At 48.2% G+C, this 22,607-nt stretch overlaps 1 long non-coding RNA gene across 1 annotated transcript in view; it reads right to left on the reverse strand.

Moving 5' to 3' along the window:
* Positions 1-4,050: 4,050 nt before the first annotated feature.
* LOC126072968 (uncharacterized) overlaps positions 4,051-22,607 on the reverse strand; it is a 318,089-nt gene continuing 299,532 nt past the window's right edge. The window contains exon 3 of the long non-coding RNA XR_007516623.1: positions 4,051-4,068. This is a non-coding gene — a long non-coding RNA (uncharacterized LOC126072968). The remainder of the gene's footprint in view (positions 4,069-22,607) is intronic.

The raw sequence follows: 22,607 nt of genomic DNA on the forward strand, positions 1-22,607 counted from the left end.
CCGGGGGAGGGTCTCCTGTCTAGGGAATCCCCGGCTCCTGGCGGCCGGCTACGGGGAGGGGGCTACGCGGCGACCTCCTCGGTGACAGGCCGTGTCACTCCGGGCACCGCCGCTCCCTCTGCTCCCACTCCTGCTCCCGCGCTGTCATTTCCTCCCGGACCCTCCGGGGAAGGCAGCCAGGGAAGCCCCGGTCACCGCGTGGGCCCCGCCACTTGGCGCCTCGCCTCGGTCGCACCCGGGCCCGGCGGGCGTCCATCGTGGTCCCCTAAGTGCGCGCTCCCCGCCTTCCTCCCCTGTGCCAGCCCCGCTCCGGGAAGCCCGCGCCTCCCAAGGCGGGAATCCGCCTTCATGAGCGCTGGGTGGGGCGGGCCTGCCCAGGCCTCCCTGGGCTCAGGCCAGGATGGGGTGGGGGTGGGGTAGGGGCTCCCCGGGGCTTCCCAAAGGCGGGACTTTACCAGAAGCTGCTGGATCCCGGGACTCCGGGGCCTAAGTCACTCTGGACAATGCTGTGGTCAGAAATGAGCCCACTCTTGGGCCAACCTCCATCCAGCCCCCAACGGTCTGCTTTCCCAAGGAGGGGAGCGGATTAGCCAAGGCCTTCAGACCTCAGCATTATCTGTATTTCTCAGATGTACTCTCTGAGGCTCAGACATGTCAGGTGATTCGCCTGAGGACACACCCTCTGCCACAGCAGAACCAGGGCTGACCCGCTGGCCCGGAACAGCCCCAGGAGGATGTTATGGAGCCCTGCCAAAGCCAGAACTAGAGTGAGGCAAAGGAAGCACCTCGGGTGCAAAATTTAAGGAGGCTCTCTTAGAGTGCTTCAAGTGCGAGGACCAGGGGGTTACTGGTCACTATGCTGACCGGGGCTTCCAGGAAGACTCCTTGGAGGCTCCGCCTTCCGCTGGCTCCAAAGTGGTGGCCTCTCATTCAAGGTCCTGCTTGCCTCAGGAAATGGGTTCCCTCTGACCAGAGGCCATGTGGGCTCAGGGGACAGACCTAATGGCCCTGGGGATTTCTGTGCCTTGTTCATACAACAGACCCAGTGCAGAGCTACTTCCTTCCCTCAAAGCCAAGTCAGAGCAAACAGGCTCCCTCCCATACCATCGGCTTTAATGGAGAGAACCCTTACTTCCTAAGGGGCACTGCACTCCTAGTGCTGGGGCCAGGGGGTGTGGCTCCAGGGCTTGCAGGGAGTGAACAGGGGTGTGACTGCAGCTGGACGTGGGTCTGCACAATCATGCACACACAACTGTACGCCCATAAAGCCACCAGTTGCCAAGTCTCCCAGCTGTTCTGTGGACCACCACTACCCCATCCTCCCCCATCTCCCGTTTTCCCCCAGACCCAATCCCAGCTCTAACTAGGTCATCCATCCCTGCTGGCAAAGTGTCAAAGGGAAAGACCATGTTCCCTGATCTGGTGTGCAGGGCCCCACTGACCAGCTGCATCTCCCACAGTTCAGTTCACCAAGCCTTTTACCCAACCTGGCTGCCCCACCTCACACCACTTTCACACCTGAGGTCTTTGCACAGGCCTGCAATGCCCTCTCTGCCCCCCCCCCCCCCGCTGCCCTTCGCACTTTGAATCAAGTGTGCCCCTGATACAGGCCCTTCCTTTGAGTGGGGCAACTGGGAGTGGGGTGCCTCTTGGGGCAGTCCCCTGTCCCTCACTCAATCCTGCCCTGCCTCTACTGCTGTGCTTAGTGTCCCCTGGCTCGAAGCATTTCCAGGTGGGAGGAGGGGGTGCCCTGTTATAATTCATCTGCCTTGAGGGAGTGACATTCTGCCACTGGCACCAAGGCTTAGATGGGCAACCTTACTTCTGCTTCAGGCTGAGTGACCCTCACCTCCTCTTCAAGTGGCAGTCCTGCCCCAGGAAGTGTTCCCGGACCCTCCCAGTAAAATTTTAGGTTGTCGCCTTTCTGTGTTGCCAGAGGCAGCTCAATGGTTCCTGCCTCTACAGACACACCCACCACACCAAGCTGCAGTACGTTGGGAGCTACGGTGAACTTTTCCATCTTTTTTATTCTCTCTTCCCAGGACTGGTAACTTTACAAATGTTTGTTAAGTGAACGAATGATCCTGAGGGGCAAAATCCAGAGACAAACTAAAAAAAAAAACCGTAGGAGGGGGAGAATTATCCAACTCAGAGCTGTGGCTAAGGCTCCAGAGTTCCCGGTTGGGGGTTGGGGCAGGATGGAAGGTGAGGTTCTCAACCAGACTGGAGTGGATGCTTAGGAGACTGGGCCAAGGCCCCTTCCCTGGAATGGCTGCCCTCTGTTGAGGCTATCTCATTGGCCTGCTTCACTGTTCCAATTTCTATGGCTTGAACCTTTCCTTCCTCTCAGCAAACTCCTCTGCAGCCTCCACGCAGCCTGGGACATGCCCATCTCTACTCTCAAACACATACAGTCCTGAACTGGCAATAGCAAGAGGGAGGGGAGGAATGAAGGAAAATGCAAATTATTGAGCACCTTCATTGTGCCAGACACAGTCATACTTGATTCCTTGAATCCACCAAAGACCCTGCTCTGTACTTCTCAAGCCTTGCAAGCCCTGTCTGGCCGTGGCCATCCTCCAGGTCAGGAGGAGCATCAGCCTGGAGTCCTCACACACAGCCAAGGCCACCTGTCCCGCACTCCAGACTCAGCCCCATTCCAATTCTACTGTCAATTCCCGCTAGAGACCAGAAGATCTTTAGAACTATAGTCTCAGAGCTCTAGGAGGTGGGGGCAGGCAGCCCTACTTCTAGGCTGGCAGTCTGAGCCCCAACTCTACTTCATGAGCTAACACCCCCACCCTGGCCCAGGCACCTTTCCCAACCTGTAGATGAATGGGTCCCAGCTTACAAGGCAGGGGGTGCCAGGTGCCAGTTTCTTCCTGTCAGCCCCATTCCCTTCATGTAGCTGGGCCAGGTCTTTAGAAATTCCCAGAGGTTGGCCCTAAGGACCTTCTCACACTCCTTCTTTCCTCAAACATGAATCAGGCACCTTCCTTGTCCTGGGAACATGCAACACTCAGACCTATGTTCTAGGAACTCCATTCAAGGATGAAGACTGACAAGTAAATAGACCATCCCAATGTGACTTGCTAAATGTGGAACTGCTGTTTGCCAAGCCTGGGGGCTGGATACACAGGATGGGGGAGAGTTGGAGAGAGGGAAATAAAAGCATTCTACTTCTGGGGTTACAATTCAGAAAGACTGTGGTCCAGCGTCCTAGGCTGGAATGCTGAATGCTTGTTTCCATGGAAATATCACACACACACACACACACACACACACACACACACACACACGGCTTAGTTCTGCTGTAAAGCCAGTATCACACTGTAGAGACTTCCCAGGCTAAAAGAGGTTGGAGCAGAGGGTGGGCTGGCATCTGATCTGCCATCTAGAAAGCTGTCTCTGTGTGAGATTTTGTTTCCAGTTCCTAACAACCAAATTTTAGATACACTTTTGGAACACACGTTGTTCCTGAGGAGCTGGGGACTTCCACAGTGTTCTTGGGAGAATTTTCAGGGAGGGGGTGAGCAACCCACACAATGGGCTCTCCAGGTTATTTATGTTTAGGTCTTGTACTGACTTATCAACCTACCATTTCCCTCCTTAACCCCTCCCGCCTGCCTATGGCTATGATTTCCTAGACATGAAAGCTTTGTGTTATTTTATATTTGCTTGTGTGTGTGTGTGTGTGTATATACATACGTGTCTGCATGTGCTCTCGACAGATCTGTTGCACACATGAAGCTTCAGACCTGACTTCTCACACAGGCATTTGTTTCTCTCCTGGGAAAGAGACCTAGAGGCTCTTACAGTTTTTGGAGATCACCTCCTGGGGTCCCAGTGGACTCAGCTCCAACCTCTCTCCCCAGCCTGAGGACTGTGTTTCCAGCTTCCTGACTCAGTCAGACGCTTGCTTCATCTTTACCCTGATGCTGTGGGTAATAGCAGGGGCCTTGCAGCCACACAGACCTGGATTTAGACCCCAGCCTTGCACTTACCTAGTGTGACTTTGCGCGTGTTACTTGACGTTGCTGATCTTGAATTCCTCATCCCACAGGGTTGCTGTGAAGATTTAACAAGATAATACAATAGGCCTTGGATAAGAGTACTGAGCACATAGTAGGTGCTCAGTAAACAGTAGCGATTATTACTTTACTCCCGTATTGTGACCTTACATAGTATATTGCATGAGAATCCTACTCCTCCCATACAGCTTATCTTCATTAATGGGAGCCACTCATCATCTCAAACCTGAAGCCAAAATTCCTTCTCCATCCCTGCAGCCCCAGTTCAGGCCAGCATCATCCCCCTATTACAATAGCCTTCTCCCTGGTCTCTCTGCCCAGCTTCCCCCTCCAATCTATTCTCCACACTGGTGGAACTCTCTAAAACAAATCCAGTTGTGCACCTGCCCAGCTAACCCATCATGCCTATTAGTGCCTTTAATAATTGAGCCTCAGTTTACCTCCCTTTCTCTGCACCATCGCCTTTCACCCTATGATCCCACCAAATGAAACTTCTCACTGTTCCTGAACCTGTCATGTCCATTTTGATCGTGTAGTTCCTTGTACTGCTTGGCTGGCTCCCACTCAGCCTGCCAGGCCAGCTAGGAGGCTCCTTCCCTTATGAGGGCTTCCCTGGTCCCCCAAGTAGCATTGGTTATTTCCTTTCCCATGAGCCAGCATTTGGCATAGCCGGTCCTGGCTGCTGTCCCACTGACAGCAGTCATTTGTTCATGTATCTGTTACCCCTGTAGATTCTGCATCTCCGTACATGGCCACGTCTTAGCACCAGGGACTCTACTGGTACTCAGAGTGGGCTGAAGGACAGAACTGCTGCCCCTCCAGCCATCCCATCCAATAAACGACAACTACAAGCGGCCAGCTGGCCTCCAGCGCACTGGCTAATTTTCCCCAAATGACAAAAGCATCCTCACTTGCCACACTTTGGGCTAAGACTTTGGCCCAGGCTGAGCCCTGAGTCTGCCTCTTTCTTGCTTTTCACCAGGGTTTCTGGGGACTCCCACAGGGCCCAGGGGGCTCCAGGTGTGGAGGGCAGGGCCTTTGGTTCCAGGAAACCAGAAGCTTAGTCAAGCCACACTCCCTTGGCAGCTGTGAGAACAGGTTTTCCCCAAGCCAAGGTACTGACCTGCAAGCTCATCAGTAACAACAAATATTTACTCTGCACAGGGCTTTGTGCTCACCAAGGGGAGGTGAAGCAGTAGTGCATCAACTTCCAAGGCTTGGATTAAGGCAGACCTGGGCTCAGGCCCTGGATCTGACACTTACTAGCCGCTTAACTTCTCAGCCTCAGTTTTCACAGCTGTGCAATGGCGAGGATACCACATCTTAGAGAAGGGTTGTGAAGATTAAGGGGTGAAATTAAAGGAGAAAATGCATTTTATGTATTGAAAGCAGAAGCTGGTATGTGGTAATGCTCAATAAAAGAAGTCCTTCCTCCACTGAAGCTCTTTGTGGGATATTATGAGGAATAAGATTTAATCCTTGCCAATAGTTCACAAAGTGAGGAAAGGGGAAAATTAGAATTAAATCATACTCTATAAACACTTCCACAGGAGAAAGAAGTTGCAGTCTGCTTCCATAGAGATTTATAGCCTTGGAAACCTTGGAGTTGCTGTGAGTTGGAATCGACTCTACGGCAGTGGGTTTGGGTTTTTTCTATAAAAACTAAGACAAGGTAAACAGTAACAGATATGACAAGAAAAACAGTTCTGGGAGCAGGAACAGGGAGAGACAACTTCTGGGATGGCCTTCAAACCTTCTCTTGGGTGGCTTTCATCCAACAATGATTGATATCACCCATGAAACCATCCCAGGTTGAGGGGCTAGGGTTACGGGTGAGAAAGAATCCCAAAGAAAGACAAATGAGGTGCAAATTCTGCACTCAGACATCTAACAGTCTGGCTCCAGAGAGACTGTTCCCATTTGAGAAAAATAACTATGCTAAAAGTGAATACAAATGGTGAATAATGCATGTCTTAGTTATCTAGTGCTGCTACAACAGAAATACCACAAGTTGATGGCTTTAACAAAGAGGAATTTATTCTCTCACAGTCTAGGAGCCTAAAAGTTCGAATTCAGGGTGCCAAGTCCAGGGGAAGGTTTTCTCTCTCTTTTGGCTCTGGGGAAAGGTCCCTGTCATCAGTCTTCCCCAGTCAAGGAGCTTCTCAGCACAAAGACCCTGGGTCTAAAGGACGCACTATTCTCCTGGCTCTTGTTTCTTGGTGATATGAGGTCCTCATGTTTCTTTGCTTGCTCCTCTCTTTTATGTCTCAAAAGAGATTGACTTGAGACACAGCCTTGTAGATTGAGTCCTGAATCATTAATATAAGTGCTGCTAATCCCGGCTTATTAACAACATAGAGGTAGGATTTACAACACAAAAAAAGATCACAAAATGGTGGACAATCATGTGCAGCCTAGCCAAGTTGACACACATTTTTGGGGGGACACAATTCAATCCATAACAATGCAGAAGATGTGGAAAGGAGAGATAACTACGGAAAAGGGTGGGGGCTGGTCTGAAGCCCATTTTTAGGAGCCTCCATCCAGTAACAACAAAGAAATCTAAAAATGGTCTCGCTCCCCCTACCGTACCCCCCTGCCAACCTCCCCTCACATGCCAGATTTTCTGACCTCTCAAGGCAAGAGGGGAGAACTCCCACCCTCCATCCCTTGGCCTTGGGAATTTCCACATGGGGTTCATGTCCAGGGAAGGGCCTGGCCCTGTGAAGGACAGTACACTGTTCCCCAAACAATAATTGTCATACCCCATGCCTTTGATCATGCTGTTCCTTCTACTGGAATGGCCTTCCTTCCTCTCCTATCCACCCATCCACCCTTCCCTTCATTTCCCCTAATAATTTTCCTTTACTATTTAGCAGACTCATTCTATAATGTGTCCTTCATATGTCCTTTTGTTCTTAGTTTCTCCTCACCAGCTTCTATCCTCATCAGAATTAAATGTCCCCTATAAATACTCCTCCACCACTCATCTGTCAGTGTGCTGTACCATGGTGGCTTGTGTGTTGCTATGCTGCTGGGAGCTATGCCACTGGTATTTCAAATACCAGCAAGGTCACCCATGATGCACAGGTTTCAGAGGTGTTTTAGGCTGGATTTTCTAGAAAAGAAAAATCAAGGAAGTATATATATAAATGGATTTTATATGTATATGTGTGTATATATATATATATGTATATATAGCCCTGGTGGTGCAGTGGTTAAAAGGTCAGGCTGCTAACCAAAAGGTCAGTAGTTCGAATCCACCAGCTGCTCCTTGGAAACCCTAATGGGGCAGTCCTACTCTATCCTATAGGGTTGCTATGAGTCAGAATTGACTTGACGGCAACAGGCTTAGTTTTTGTTTTTTTTTTTTAATATATAACTATAAATAAACAAATCATATAGAGAGAGAATGGAAACCCTGGTGGCATAGTGGTTAAGTGCTACGGCTGCTAACCAAAGGGTCAGCAGTTCAAATCCTCCAGGCACTCCTTGAAAACTCTATGGGGCAGTTCTACTCTGTCCTATAGGGTCACTATGAGTTGGAATCGACTCAATGGCACTGGGCATAGAGAGAGAGATTGAGAGAAAGAGATTTATCTCAAGGAAATGGCTCAGGTTGTTGAAGGGCTGGCAAGCCCCAAGCACCTCAGTTGGTTGTGGTTCTTTGCCTGGTGGGGTCACTCAAAACTTCATTCCTGAAGGGTCTGGCCCATTAGCAGTCATGTTGGAATTGCGTTGTTGTAGTTTTCTGTTGACTTTAATCACAGGGCATGGTAATACTAACAGACGCCAAAGGGATCTCCTGTATTCCAGACATACTCTTTTTTACCTCCATTATGCAATATCAATCCAATTTCCCCTTAGTAGTCAGGGTCAATCACACCAGTCAATATGGTAACTTCCTTCTTTGCCTGCTGATCCAGAGGCATGAGAAGCCCAAAGTGGCTGGGTGGCATTCTTAACTTCCAGTTCAATGGAATCGGTGTTGGCTCTCCAGGTGGAAGAATTCCTCCTTTTGAAACTAGACCTCTAGACCCACAGAGCATAGACTTGTGGGGACAGGAAGCAAAAATTTTGTGAGTGGGTCACTAGGGGTAATAGTGAGTGGTGCCACTCCCAATGCACCCCTTGATTTCTGGAACCATGAGTCCTGGGTATGGGAGAAAGAGTACCATATATTGGATGCTGATTTAGAGTATATACAGCCTCTGAGAGAACATAGCCCTAACCCTGCAAAGTGTTGCCACCTATTGGTACCATAATTGTGTCTTTAGAAGGCCATTCCATCGTTCTGCTTCAGGATAATGGGGAACATGGTGAGACCAATGAATTTTATGAGCATGGGCCCACTGCCATACTTCATTTGCTGTGAGTGAGTCCCTTGATCCAAGGCGATGCTGTGTGATACCATGATGGTGAATAAGGCATTCTGTGAGTCCATGGATGATAGTTTTGGCAGAAACACTTCATGCAGGGAAGGCAAATCCATACCCAAAGTAAATCTCTATCCCAGTAAGAACAAAACACTGTGCTTTCCATGATGGAAGCAGTCCAATGTAATCAACCTGCCACCAAGTTGCTGGGTAATGGTTCCGTATCAAGGACTCTGTGTTACCCTCTGCTGCTGGCAGATTGAGCACTCATCATTGGTTGCAGCCAAGTCAGCCTTGGTGAGTGGAAGTCCTAATTGCTGAGCCCATGCATAGCCTCCACCCCTGCCACCATGGCCACTTTGTTTATAAGCCCATTGGGCAATGATGGGAGCAGCCGAGGAAAGAGGATGATTGGTTTCCACAGAATGCATCATCCTCTCCATTTGATGGTTAAAATTCTCCTCTCAGAAAGTCACCCTTTGTGTGAGTAGTCACATGAGACACAAATATCTTCACTTCTTTGGCCCATTCAGAGAGGTCTATCCACACATCTCTTCCCCATACTTCCTTGTCACCAATTCTCCAGACATGTTGCTTCCAAGTCCCTGATAAGTCAAACCATTGGCCACAGCACATTAATCAGTATACAATCAAATATCTGGCCATTTCTCCTTCCATGCAAAGTGAACAACCATGTGCACTGCTCAAAGTTCTGCCCATTGGGAGGATTTTCCTTCACCACTGTCCTTCAGGGGAATCCCAGAAAGGGGTCGCAGTGCTGCTGCTGTCCACTTTTTTGCTGTAAACCAGGAAAGAGTTTTCTCTTCCTCAAGAAGGAACTCCCCATGAGGCCATAGGTACAGACTGAGAGAAGGCAGGTAATGTGGCAGGAATGGAGACCATGAGCACTTGGGCCACTTCCTCCTGCAACTTACTTTTGCCCTTAGGTCCTGCTCAAGCTTGATCTCATATATACCGCTTCTGTTTAATGATGGAGTACTGCTGTGCATGTCCAACTTTATGACTTTGTGAGTCAGACTACACTCAGTTCATGATGAGCAGCTCAGGCCACATGGTGACTTGGTGGCCCATGGGTAAGCTCTCAGTCTCTACTAAGGCCCAGTAATAACCCAAAAGCTGTTTATCAAAAGGAGAGCAGTTACCTGCAGAGAATGGCAGTCCTTTACTCCAAAATCCTAAGGGTCAGCACTGTGATTCACCAATAGGGGCCTGCCAAAGATTCCATACAGCATCTCTATCTGCCACTGACACTTTCAACACCACTGGATCAGCCAGATCATATGGCCCAAGTGGCAGAGCGGCTTTCATGACAGTCTGAACCTGTTGCAGACCGTTCTCCTTTTCTGGGCTCCACTCAAAACTAGTAGCTTTTTCAATCACTTGATAAATAGGTCAGAGTAGCACACCCAAATGAGAGATATGTTGCCTTCAAAATTCAAACAGGCCCACCAGTGCCTCCTTTTTTAGTCGTAAGAGTAGCCAGATGCAACACCTTATCCTTCATTATAGAAGGAATATCTCAACATGCCATACACCAGTGAATTCCTAGAAATTTCACTGAGGTGGGAAGGACTTGAATTTTTGTGAGATCAATTTCTCACCCTTTAGCACAAAAATGTTTCAACAATAAGTCCAGAGTTACTGACACTTCTTTCTTACTAGGTCCAATCAGCATGATGTCATCAATGTAATAGACTAGTGTGACTTCTTGTGGAAGAAAAAGGTAATTAAGGTCCTCGTGGACTAAATTATGACATAGGGATGGACAGTTGATATACCTCTGAGGTAGGACAGTGAAAGTGTATTGCTGGCCTTGCCAGCTGAAGGCGAACTACTTCTGGTGTTCCTTTGAAACTGGAATCCAAGAAAAGGCATTGGCCAGAACAATAGCTGCATACCAGGTACAAGGAGATATATTAACTTGCTCAAGCAATGAAACCACATCTGGAACAGCAGCTGCAACTGGAGTCACCACCTGGTTAAGTTTACAACAATCCACCGTCATTCTATAAGATCCATCTGTTTTTTGCATAGGACAAATAGGTAAGTTGAATGAGGATGTGGTGAAAATCCCCACCCCTTCATCCTTCAAGTCCTTGATGGTGGTAGTAATCTCTGCAATTCCTCCAGGAATGCAGTGCTTTTGGTTTAGTTTACTATTTCCCTAGGTAGAGGCAGTTCTAATGGCTTCCACTTGGCTTTTCCTACCATAGTAGCCCTTACTTTTCATGTCAGGGATCCAACGTGGGGTTCTGCCAGTTGCTGAGTATATTCATTCCAATTATGCATTCTTGGACTGGGGAAATCACTACAGGATGGGTTCAGGGACCACTGGACCCACTGTGAGATGAACCTGAGCTAAGACTCCATTAATAACCTGACCTTTTCCATATGCCCCTACTCTGACTGGTGGACCACAGTGATGCTTTGGGTCCTTGGGAATTAGTGTCAGTTCAGAGCCAGTATCCAGTAATCCCCCTGAAGTCTGATTATTTCATTTTCCCCAGTAAACATTTACTATTGTAAAAGGCCATAGATTCCTTTGGGGAAGGCTAGGAGAAAGATAAACACTATAAAATTTTGGCCGTGTCATGGGGCCCTTCTTCAAAGGGGCCCAACCTCCCCTATGTTCAAGGGGTTGTGGGTCTGTAAACTGGCTCGTGTCTGGGAATTGACTGAGGGGCATGACTTTCTATTCTGGTGATTCAAGTTAGACTGCCATTTGCTTAAACTAGAATTCTTCCACTTGCACAGATTGAATAAATATTTAGTAGATTTCCTATCTACTTCACTCCTAGGGCTGTGACTAAGTAGCCAATGCCATAAGTCCATATCAGTCAGACTATTCTGATTACTGCTTTAACTCCACTCTCCACCATGGTAACCACACCCACTTTGTTGTTGTTGAGTGCCACTAGTTGGCCCCTACCACTATGGGGTACAATCAGCCCCATTGTACTTAGGTGTCTTAATTTAGTTAGGGCAGTTCCCACTGTCACATCAGGCTTACACAAAATAGCAGTCACAGTGGTCTTCAAGGATGCTGATGCTCCCTTCACAAATTGTTCCTCACTGTTACGGTAAAAGGTGTGTCCTCTGCGTACTTCACACGTGGGTATGTGTCTCTAACCTGATAAATCCACTCTGACTTGCCAATTTCCCTACGCCTTTTTTTTTTTTGGATACCTTCTTCTACAGTATGCCAAGGCAGGTCTGGTACTTCATTCTGATTTAGTGTAGGCCACTGGGTAATTCATGCTTCAGTGGCCCAACCAAGTAAACTATTAGATCCTTTCCTAACCTCTCAAGCTGAAACACTGAATGAAGAATCTGCTTAGTGAACCCATTTCAGGCCCATATTAATAAACTCTGACTGACCCATCTTTATGTTCCTTGCACCATTATCTCACACCCTTAATAGCCATTCCCACACATATTTCCCAGGTTTCTGTTTTTACATATTATGAAATTCAAGCAGTTCTCTTGGAATGTAATGTAGCTCCTCCTGGGCCACACTTTGTACGCTCCTTTTGGGGCTCACTGGGACCTAAGTCTAGTTATAGGTCTAGAAGCAAAAATGGGTGGTGGGGGCGGGCCCTGGGACCATTCAGCAGTGTCTTGTAAGGCATCTATCTTAGGCAATGTCCCAGGCAACGCCCCAGGCGCCACCTCAGGTTTTATCTCAGACAAAGACTCTTCAGGCACAGCTGGTTTAACCTCATTAGATGGGAGTGGAAGTGTTAATGGTTTTACTGGGGAGGGCGGCTTAGCAGACAAAGACGGAGTGACTCCTCAGATGGGAATAAAAGTGCTGGTTCTGTTGGCAGGAGTGATTCAATGGAATCAGTGTCCCCAGTTTCCTGATTATCTGCCCATATGTCTCCATTCCAAGTTTTAGAATCCCATTTCTTCCCAATCGATATCTTCACTTTAACTTGAGACACTATTTGAAATTGGGAATTCAATTGACATTGCAATTCGGCCACTCTTACCATAAGACTCTGTTTGGTTTTCGACAATATCAGCTGTTACTACCAGAAATAAGGCTTTCTTTCAGGGCACATGTGGCAACTTTGAGGTATTTCATGTGGTGCTTGAGCTGTGGCTCTGAAGCCCTGAGCTCATCTCTTTCTTTCACCACTGTGTCTAGCAAATGTAGGACCAAGCAATCAGTTTCCCTATACTTCTCATTCTGACAAAATTGTAGAAAAATACCAAACATGTGATCACCCAGAGCCTTGCTTTTCACGAATACCTGACCTATTGGTGGTGATATTTTATGCATTAATATTGCCACCACACGTCATGGGTTAGTCAGACTTGATAACCAATTTAAAAAACTCATTCTCTGTGATTTTGTTTCTCTAGAATAATCCCAGTACCAAGTGTCTTAAGCTGGGTTTTCTAGAGAAGAAAAACTAGTGTATACATAAATAAATATATATACATATATACACAGAGAGAGAGAGAGAGGGAGAGGGAGAAAGACAGAGAAAGAGGTTTATCTCAAGGAAATGGCATGGTTGTAGAGGCTGGAAAGTCCCAAGTTCATGGGTCAGGCATCAGGCTGGAGGCTCCTTCTGACTCACATGGCTGCAGGGGCTGACGAACCCAAAATTAGCGGGTCAGACGGCAGGCTGCTGGTTCATGGACTGTGGAGGCTGAGAAACCCAAGACTGGCAGGTAAGACAGCAGGCTACTGGCTCACATGCCAACAAATTCCAGGAATTGTAGGATCCAGAATAAGCAAATGAGCTTTGCCAGAACATCCATATATATATGTATAGGATGCAAGCCACACCCCCAGGGAAACTTCCTTTACAACTGATTGGCTGATTGCATCAGATCACACCATGGAGGATGACTACATCATTACATGACTGCCAAATTACATCATTACTTAACTGCCAAGCCACTGAGAATCATGGCCTAGCCAAGTTGATACACAACTTCAACCATCACAAGTAGAGTTTCCAGACTAAGACAGACTAGGAAGAAAGGCCTGATGATCTAATTCTGATGATTAGCCAGTGAAAGCCAACAGAACACTGCCTGACTAACTGCCTTTGGACCACATCATCAGGAGGGATCATTCGCTGGAGGAGGACATCATGTTTGGTGAAGTAGCGGGCCAGCAAGGGTATGAGACCCTTGGTGAGATGGATTGGCACAAAAGCTGCAATGATGAAGTCGAACATGCTGACAATTGTGACAGTGACACAGGACCAGGCAATATTTCTTTCTGTCATACATAAGATTGCCATGAGTCAGGGTTGACTCAATGGCAACTATCTATCTGTCTGTCTGTCTGTTTGTCTGTCTGTCTGTGTCTGTCTCTCTGTCTGTCTATATCTATCCAATTTATCAGTGTTCCTATAACTTGCTTTGCATATACCATCAAACCATTTATAATGTGTTATCGTAAACTATTTGTGTCTGACCCCCTACTAGTTTGGGAGAGCTCTGAGGGTGTATGCCTGGTACCTCATAGGTGCTCAGTTAGCAGGGACCCTGGGTAGATTTTCTTCTTGTGCTTCTCGTAGCTTTGGAATTTGGCAGTATCTGTCTATCTACCTGGGAGTGCAGGTGAAACCCTCATGGATCCTTCAGGAACTCCAGGCTTTTAACATTCATCAGCCACCTGTCTTCCAGCCTGGAAACAAGCTCTCTGAGGGCTGTCTTGCTCCAGGACTTTCTGCTGACTCTCTGACCTTACCACTGCCACTCCCACCTGAGACCTCTGAACTGGAGTATGAGAATCCCAGCAAGTGTCCTGGGGCACCTGGCCCCTCTGGCACTTAGAAAGGGATGGTCAGGGGAGCTTGGGAGCAGCATCAGTGACCGCCTAAGGCAGGCTGGCTGTTGCTGGCACTGTTCCAGGTGGACTAGAAGGGCCAGGGGCCTGGGTGAGGAAGGTGAGAAAGGCAGGCACGTGGAATTGGTGGCAGACCATCTGGTGTCTGGACTGGGAGGTGAAGGATGCATAGCCGTTGGGGGTGGGAGTAGGGCTAGAGCACAAATTCCCTGGATCCCCTCTTCCATGGATGAGGTCCCCACATTCCTTTTGTGGAGTCCCACTTCTCCAACAACTCTCTGAAGTGGGTGGGCACGTCCCACCTCCTCACATCTGGGGTAGCCTCACTCACCTGGGAGTACCTCTTTGCACATGACACTGAGCATCCCTCTTCTGTGAACCTCTAGTACCCAGTATGAGGCCTAGAACCCAGTAGGTTCTGTATTCAGTGATGCTGACTGAACAACTGGATACCTCACATTTATTTATGTAGCCCTTGATAGTGTTAAGAAGTCCCTGGGTGGCACAAATGGTTAAGTACCCCTCTACTAACTGAAAGGCTGGTGGTTCTAACCCACCTAGGAAGAAAGGCATGGCAATTTGTTTCTGAAAGGTCATAGACTTGAAAACCCTATGGAAGTGTAGTTCTACTCTGAAATACATGTGGTTGCCATGAGCTGGAATCAACTCAAGGGCTCCTTTTTGTTTTTGTTTTTATTTATAGTGTTGGGCATGATCACATCCATACCCTCATGGCATCTCCAAGGCTCTGAGAGGCAGGGCAGGTACCATCAGTCCCACTTGCTGGATGAGCTAACAGAGGCCCAGGGAGGACACAGAGGCAGTCCTGGCAGCAGGACCCCTGTCTCCAAGGCCATGACCAGTAGCAAGGGTAGCATGCTGCCCCTGGGTCCAGGTCCTTCTGTTTCCCTCAGATTCACGTGTCCTCTCAACACATGTTCAATGAACACCTACCTATTCTAAGGACTTGGAGTATAACAGTGAACAGCATGGACAAAAAGCTCTGCCCTGTACAGCTTGCATTCTAGAAGGAAAATAAGACAATAAACAAGAAACACAATAAGTGAGTAAATTGAATAATATATTAGCAGTAAAATGGGAACAAGATTGAACAGTGTGATGGGGTCAGGGATGCAGGAGTGGGAGGTGGGTTGCAAGTTTAAGTAGGCTGGTTAGAGCAGGGCTCATTGAGAAGGTGGCATTTAAACAACTCTTGCAGCAGTTGAGGAAGTAAGTCATGCAAATATTTGGGCAGGGCTTTTACAGGCAAAGGGAACTGGTAGTGCAAAGGCTCTGAGGTAGGAGAGTGCCAGGCATATTACACAGGGTCTTGCAGGCCATTGTAAGGACTGTGGCTTGAGGTGTGATGAATGAAGGCAATGACTGTGGGATTGGCTTGCATTCTTCCTGGAAAGCAGGACCCAGCTGGGGAAGGCAATGGGAAAGCCAGAAGACGCCTGAATGGAGGAGGGAACGGCAGACAAAGAAGGGGTGGGAAGAGATTTTCCTTGGTTGCCATCCCTCCTCTGTTTCTGCCTGAAACCCCAGCTCCTACTTGCTTCACTCCTATGGGCCTGTTCTCTTTCTCCCTGAATTTGGCATTGGGCTCCAGACCTGATCAGACACTTACTGGCAGGGCGACACTGGGCAGATTATTTAACCTCTCAGCTGTCATCTGGCAAAGAAGGAAAAGCTTCAAAGCCAGAGTCAGACGGACCAAGCTTCTGAAGGGTGGGGGCTGCCCCCCATGTCCCTACACCTCATTCACCTCCCTCTCAGAGGGTTTGTGAGAATTCAACCAGGTAAAGATCAGGAAAGCACTCCAAGTAGACTGTAGCGTGCTGGCTCCCCCACTGGCTCTTCTAACCGCCTCTTGGCCTCTGTAGGGAGGCAGGGGCTCTGCTTTGCCTCCACCACACACTGACAGATGCAAGAAGTGGATCAGTTCCTACAGCCTAGATGAAGTCACAGGCAGCAGCCTAATTTTAGATTAAGCATCTGCTCTTCTGTCCCAGAGACGCAGCTCTGTCTGGGATTCACTCCGTCTGGAAATGCTGGAGAAACAAATCCTGTTCTCTGGGCACAGACGCTGGTGGAGTCCTAATCTGAGCTGGCCAGCGGACCTCTGGCATGGGGAGGCCCCTTTAGGAGCAGTGCCACCCCAAATATCCTGTGTCCTCCTAACAGGCCCCCCACCTCACATCCAACAGCCACAGATCCCTGCTGTTGCCATCTCTGGTTTGCATTCTGCTGTGTCATAAAGCTGGTGGATCAAATACGGATCTGCCTCAGCCAAGGCATGATGACCTCTTGAACAGGGGTGACTCTTATCCGTCCCCACACTCTCAGATCCCAGCACAGGTCCTAAGAGCTCAAAGGGAGGGTTGATTATTTGCAAATCTTCCCAGAGAGGCTTCTCAGAGGAGGTGATTTGAGTCAGATTTTGAAGACGGGTTTATTAGTGGAAAAGACAGGAAAAGGCCATCAAGGCAGGAGAAAGAGTGTAGATGAGGAAAAATAAGCTTAAAAGAAGCTGCTTATGTACAACCAAATACCTCAGGGGATTTGATTCCTTGGTTTGGAAGTTTAGGGTCATGGTTTCATGGGACATCTCAGTTAATTGGCCTAATAACGTGTTTAATGCTTCTGTTCTACCTCCTAATTTATTGCATAGTGCCTGGGATCTTAAAAGCTTGCAAGTGGCCATCCAAGGCAAAATTATTGGTCTCTATTAACCTTGAGCAACAGAGAAAGAAGGAGAGTCAGGAATAGGAGGAGGATATGGAATGTGTGGCTAATTGCCTCCATAAACAACTGCCTCCTTTGCCATGAGATCAGAAGAACTGGATGGTGCCCAGCTACCATTAGTGAACATTTTCATCAAAGAGTCTATGGAAGAATTCTGATCAAAAGGAGGAAAATCCAGAGCAGAATTTCAAATTCTCATGGACTCCAGACTTTCTGGAGACATGGAGGCTAGATAAACCCCTGAAACTATTGCCCTGAGGTAATCTTTAAGCCTAAAACCAAAAATATCCCCTGAAATCCTCTTAAAACGAAACAATACTTTAGCTTAACTAGTAAAGAACGTCTGCCTTGAGCGTTATGTTCAGAAGTCCCCTGGGTGGCACAGATGGTTAAGTGCTCTACTGGTAACTGAAAGGCTGGTGGTTCAAAGCCACCTAGAGGTGCCTCGGAAGAAAGGCATGGCAATTTGTTTCTGAAAGGTCATAGACTTGAAAACCCTATGGAAGTGTAGTTCTACTCTGAAATACATATGGTTGCCATGAGCTGGAATGAAAAAAAAAAAAAAAACCTGCTGCTGTGGAGTCGATTCTGACTCATAGCAACCCTATCCCAGAGTAGAACTGCCCCATAGGGTTTCCAAGGAGCACCTGGTGGATTTGAACTGCTGACCTTTTGGTTAGCAGCCGTAGCTCTTAACCACTATGCCACCAGAGACCTACATATATGAGATCAAATTGACAACAGCAACTTGAAAGATTAGATAAGAACCTTAGGGGCAGTGAGTTTATGTTAATGGAGGAGGAACAACTCAGAAAAAGAGGGTGAGAATGGCTGCATAACTCGAAGAATGTAATCAATGTCACTGAATTGTACATGTATAAACTGTTGAACTGATGTTTTGCTGTGTATATTCTCAGCAACAACAAAATAAATGAAATTAAACAAAAAAAGTGATGAGCGTTTGAGAATGGCCTGTAGTAAGGGAGGACAGAGTGAAAAAGGAGGGGCAGGGAGAGGTTAAGTGCAGCTGGGTTGGGCCCTGAACTCCAGCTAAGAAGTTAGGCTTGTGTCTGCAGGTGTGAGAACCTGTGAAAGGGCCTGCAGAGCCTGTACTTTGGCAGGATGTGTGGGCGGCCTCCAGCTGGGAAATCCAGGCCCCTTCCATCTGGAAGAGCCACCTTTCTGTGTCTCCTCCCTTTGGGGTCTATCTGGTCCTTTAAGGCCCTCCCCCACCTTCAGGCACAGCTGGGGCAAGCACCAAGAACAGGGCATGCTGGGTGTGCCCACTCCCCTCCCAGACCTCCCCCACTCCCCCAGGTACTGGCCATGCATCTCCTTCTATCAGGCCCATTTGCCTCTTGCCCTCTTGGCCACCATGCTAACTGCTCAGTCCTTTCCTCAATCCCCGGTTCCCACTGGTAGTATCTATCTATCCTCTGTGCTTCTCTGGACTTAGCTGCTCTGCCTGGTGCTGCTGCCTCAAGATTCCTCAGGAAAAGTGCTGCTGTCCAACATGGCCTCCCTTACCTCAGTCCAGCCCCTGAGGAACATCAGAAAGTCTCCACTGATGGAGGGTAAACCTTCGTCTCTGGGATAAGGGCTTTATGCACATTATCTCGTTTAATTTCCCCAACAACCCTTTAAGGTGTTTATTGTTTATCTCTTTTTACAGGTGAGGAAAGGAGGGTTCCATGAGGTTAACTCGCCCTTGATCACACTACCAGAAAGTGGCGCTCTCCCACTGGGCTCCCCTATCCCTGATGGTAGGACCTGAGCAGCTGGCGCCTGGAGCAGAGGCAGCCAAGGCCTCCAGCCACTTTGGGTGGGAAGTGGGGAACCTGGAAGAGGAGGAGGCTGCACCCAGAGACCCTGCCTTGATGCTCTGGAGAAACAAGGAGTTAAAAGCTCATGTAAAGGGATCTGAGATAGAGCCTACAAAACAACATTTGGATGATTGAAGTGTTAAGGAATCAGAACCATATGGATTAAATGTCCCTGTTGTTATGTATGGTTTTAAAAATGAGAAGGAAATGTACCAGGAACACACACACATATAAAATATGTAAGGCCAAACCACAGGTTCAACTTTGTGGACATGGAGCTATTTGAAAAATACGACACGGCATTCATCTCACTTCTCCCAGGCTGGCCCTCCTCCCGCCCCTTCCCCAGCCCTTGTCTTCTCCCCCACAAATGGGGCTCAGCTCACCCCCCAGGGACCCAGCCTGAGAAAGAGACTTCCCAGAACTGCAGGCTGATGCTCTAACCACAGGACAGTTGGAGCCAAACAGCTGGGTCAGGAATGGCTGGGGTCTCCCAGAGGCCAGATGGGTGGTCCCAGGTGGAAGGGACTGCGGGAGAATGTGAGTTTCCCAGAGGGCCTGTAAGTACTTTAAAGCATAGATGTGGAGCCTCTCAAGGGAGGCAGACACTTTCAGGGCCAGCACTTTTCAGTCCATAAACTGCTTTTGTACCTCACTCAATTCTCCCAGCAACCTTGGGAGGAAAGGGTTATTATGCTCACTTAGCAGGAGGAGAAACTGAGGCTCAGAAGGGGTAGGTACTCCACACAGGCAGCAGGCAGTGTGCCAGAACCACAGCCCGGTTTTCTGGCCACACAGTGAGGGCTTTCCCTCACAACCCCTTATTGCCTGAAGCAAACCAAGAATATCAGCATGCTCCCAATTTCCTAAACTCTGAAACTTAAAAAAAAAAAAAAAAATTGATCATGTTAGCTTCTTAATGTTGAAGGTTTATCTGACTGAATATTCTTGAGGAGTCCCTAAATATGAATAAATCATGTTTGGTTGTCACTCTGAATTGCACATAGCATTGTCCTGGGGGAGAGGGTATAATTCCCAGTTTGGGAAAAAACAGACTATCAGAAATGGCCTGGTCCAGTCCTGGGGGGAAAAGAAAGGATGAGAAAAGAAAGCCACCATGTACAGGAGGCATGGTGAAGCTCGCTGTGTGGTGTCTCACTGGACCCTCGCTCCTGCCTGTATGGAAGGTGGAGTTGTTCTTCTTTTACAGAGAAGGAAACGGAGACTCAGAGAGCTTAGGTGACGCTCCCAGTAGTGCATGGTGCATTTCTGAGCCGGGCTGCCTGCCTTTGGCTGTTGCACCTTCCCCAAACTCGGCTGGCTTAGCCAGAAGCAGGGTTGCCAGGGGAATTAAATGCAACACAGACATAAGCAGTCCAGGGCCAGGAGGGATGGCACTGAGTCTGTCTCACGTGCCGCCCTGTTCCCAGCGTCTAGTCCAGTGCCGGACAATGACAAATTATCGTTAAACAAATCAATGGCCGAAGACAAAGAAAGCATCCGGGAGCCTTATTCCCTCCTCTTCTTTGTTCTCCATTCCTCACTACAGTCCTGCCATTGTTTTGTGGACACTAGTGGAGGCCTTCACACTGGTGTGTTTATCCTGGTGACGTTTTATCCTGTGTGATGGGATCTATGTTTACAGTATGCCCAGAGATCTTGGGGTCCTGATTTGTGGCCTGGAATATTTCCAGGGCACAGGATTCTCAGGGCAGGCAGGTATCGGAGGGCCAGGGACAGGAGAAAGGGCTCAGGAATGGAGACAGAGATGAAAAGAGACTACCTTTGCCTAGCTCTAAGCCCTGGAACTTCCTCCCTGTCTGTCCTGTACCCCGGACCTCTACAGAGATTGGCGCAGATCTGACTGCTGAAGTGTTTCTTACAATGGTCTCCTATCAGGTATCTCTACGTCTAATCTCATTCCAGGTTGCAGGCCACCAGGGCAGGGTCATTATATTGGGATCAGACCCAGTCACCTTTCAACTCAAGTATCTCTGAGGAGTGCCTTTGCCTGCAGCCTTTCTCAACAAGTGGGTCCATGGTCAAATGCACTGGGAAAACTGCCTACTATGCAGACCTCTTGGCAATTCCCAATGTACACCTGCAAGTAAAAAAGCTCTGGGAGGGGATGGTAAAGAACACAGCTCATCTTAAACCCACACTTATTGGAATAGAACAAGAACATCCCGCATCCCCCAACACTGGCTCCATCCTCAGCACCCAATCTTCAAGCACAGGGAATACTTACAATACTTAGAAGGCCCCTCTGAGACCTTCTGCCGGCTTCTAATTTACATAACCCATCCTCCCCCAGACATCCCTGTCCCTCTACCAGCACTCCAAAGTCATCTACTCTAGGCTTTAGTCCATACCTCCCTGGGCCCTGGCCCGTTTGAATCCTCTTAGTGGCTTCCTACTGCTCTTAAGACAAAGACTAAATTCCTTTGCATGGTCTTCAAAACCTTCTTCACTGGTCCTGCCCCCTCCTCATCTCCTCCTCACTCCACTTGAGTCACAGGCGTCTTCTTCCCTGGGTCCCCTTTTCCTCTGGGCCTTTGCATATGCTGTATCTTTTGTCTGGAATGCTCTTCCGTATTCAGTTAACTCTTTTCCAAGCTTTAGATTTTATCTTGCATGTCACCTCCACAGGGAAGGCCCCCTGATGGCCACTGTCACAGCACTATAAACTTTCTCTTTAGAGCCCATCAATTATCAAAATTTGTAACTTCTTTCTATTGTGTAATTTTTCCTCTGATGCCTAGCTCTCCTCATGAAAATATAAGCTCCATGATTAGGGAGTCATGTATGTTTTGCTCACTCCAAATCCCCCAAACCTGTCATAGTAGTGGCCCATGTAGGCTCTTCCTCAATGCTGAGCTCTGTGATCAGAGCACTAACCACATTACAATGTTATTACTGACATTGTGTCTCCACCCAGAGAGACAGGGAGAGTGTACCATTCATCCAAGAATTCCCTGCACCTAGCTCCAATTCAGCTCTCAATAAAGCCTAAGACAAGTTGCCAGTGAATTGATTTCAACTCACCAAAGCTCCATGTATGTCAGAGTAGGACTATGATCCATAAGGGTTTTTTTATTCTATTTTTTATTGTGCTTTAGGTGAAAGTCTACAGCTCAAGTTAATTTCTCATTAAAAAATTTATACACATATTGTTTTGTGACATTGGTTGCATTCCTCAGAACGTGACAGCATGCTCTGCCTTTCCATCCCAGGTTCCCTGTGTCCATTTGTCCTGTTCCTGTTCCTTCCTACCTTCTCATCCTGCTTTTTTCAGTGGATCTCCAGGCATTTCTTCCAAGGCACCTCTCAGTGGACTCAAACCTCCAGTCTTTCAGTTAGCAGCCGAGTGTGTAAACCGTTTGTACCACCCAGGGACTCCTAGAGGAGACTAAAGTGTTCAGGACTGTGGGGAGAGTCAACTGGGAGCAGAACAAGGTCTCAGGCTCCACTACTGACTGTGAGAAGCAGCTCTGGGTTCTATCCATGTGGCCCAGCTCAGACACTGTTAATGTCATGGAGCTCTAGTGATACTGAGAGTCCTGGGACTGGGAACAGCTGGGGAACTGTCAGCAGGCAGGCAAAATCTAATGGCACACTTTACCTCCTCCCACCCCACCAGCTATGTTCACCAGGCTTTTCCCAGTATTCCCTGAGAGGCCTGTGGTGAGGTCAGAGGTACTGGGAGAATCATTGTGACCTCGGTTTCCTTCCCAAGCAGGATGAGGTACAAGAACAGGGGACTCCGAGCTTAGACTTGAGTGTCTCAGAAATT

This window comes from Elephas maximus, chromosome 3 (assembly GCF_024166365.1).
Source record: "Elephas maximus indicus isolate mEleMax1 chromosome 3, mEleMax1 primary haplotype, whole genome shotgun sequence".
In the NCBI taxonomy this organism is placed as follows: domain Eukaryota; kingdom Metazoa; phylum Chordata; class Mammalia; order Proboscidea; family Elephantidae; genus Elephas; species Elephas maximus.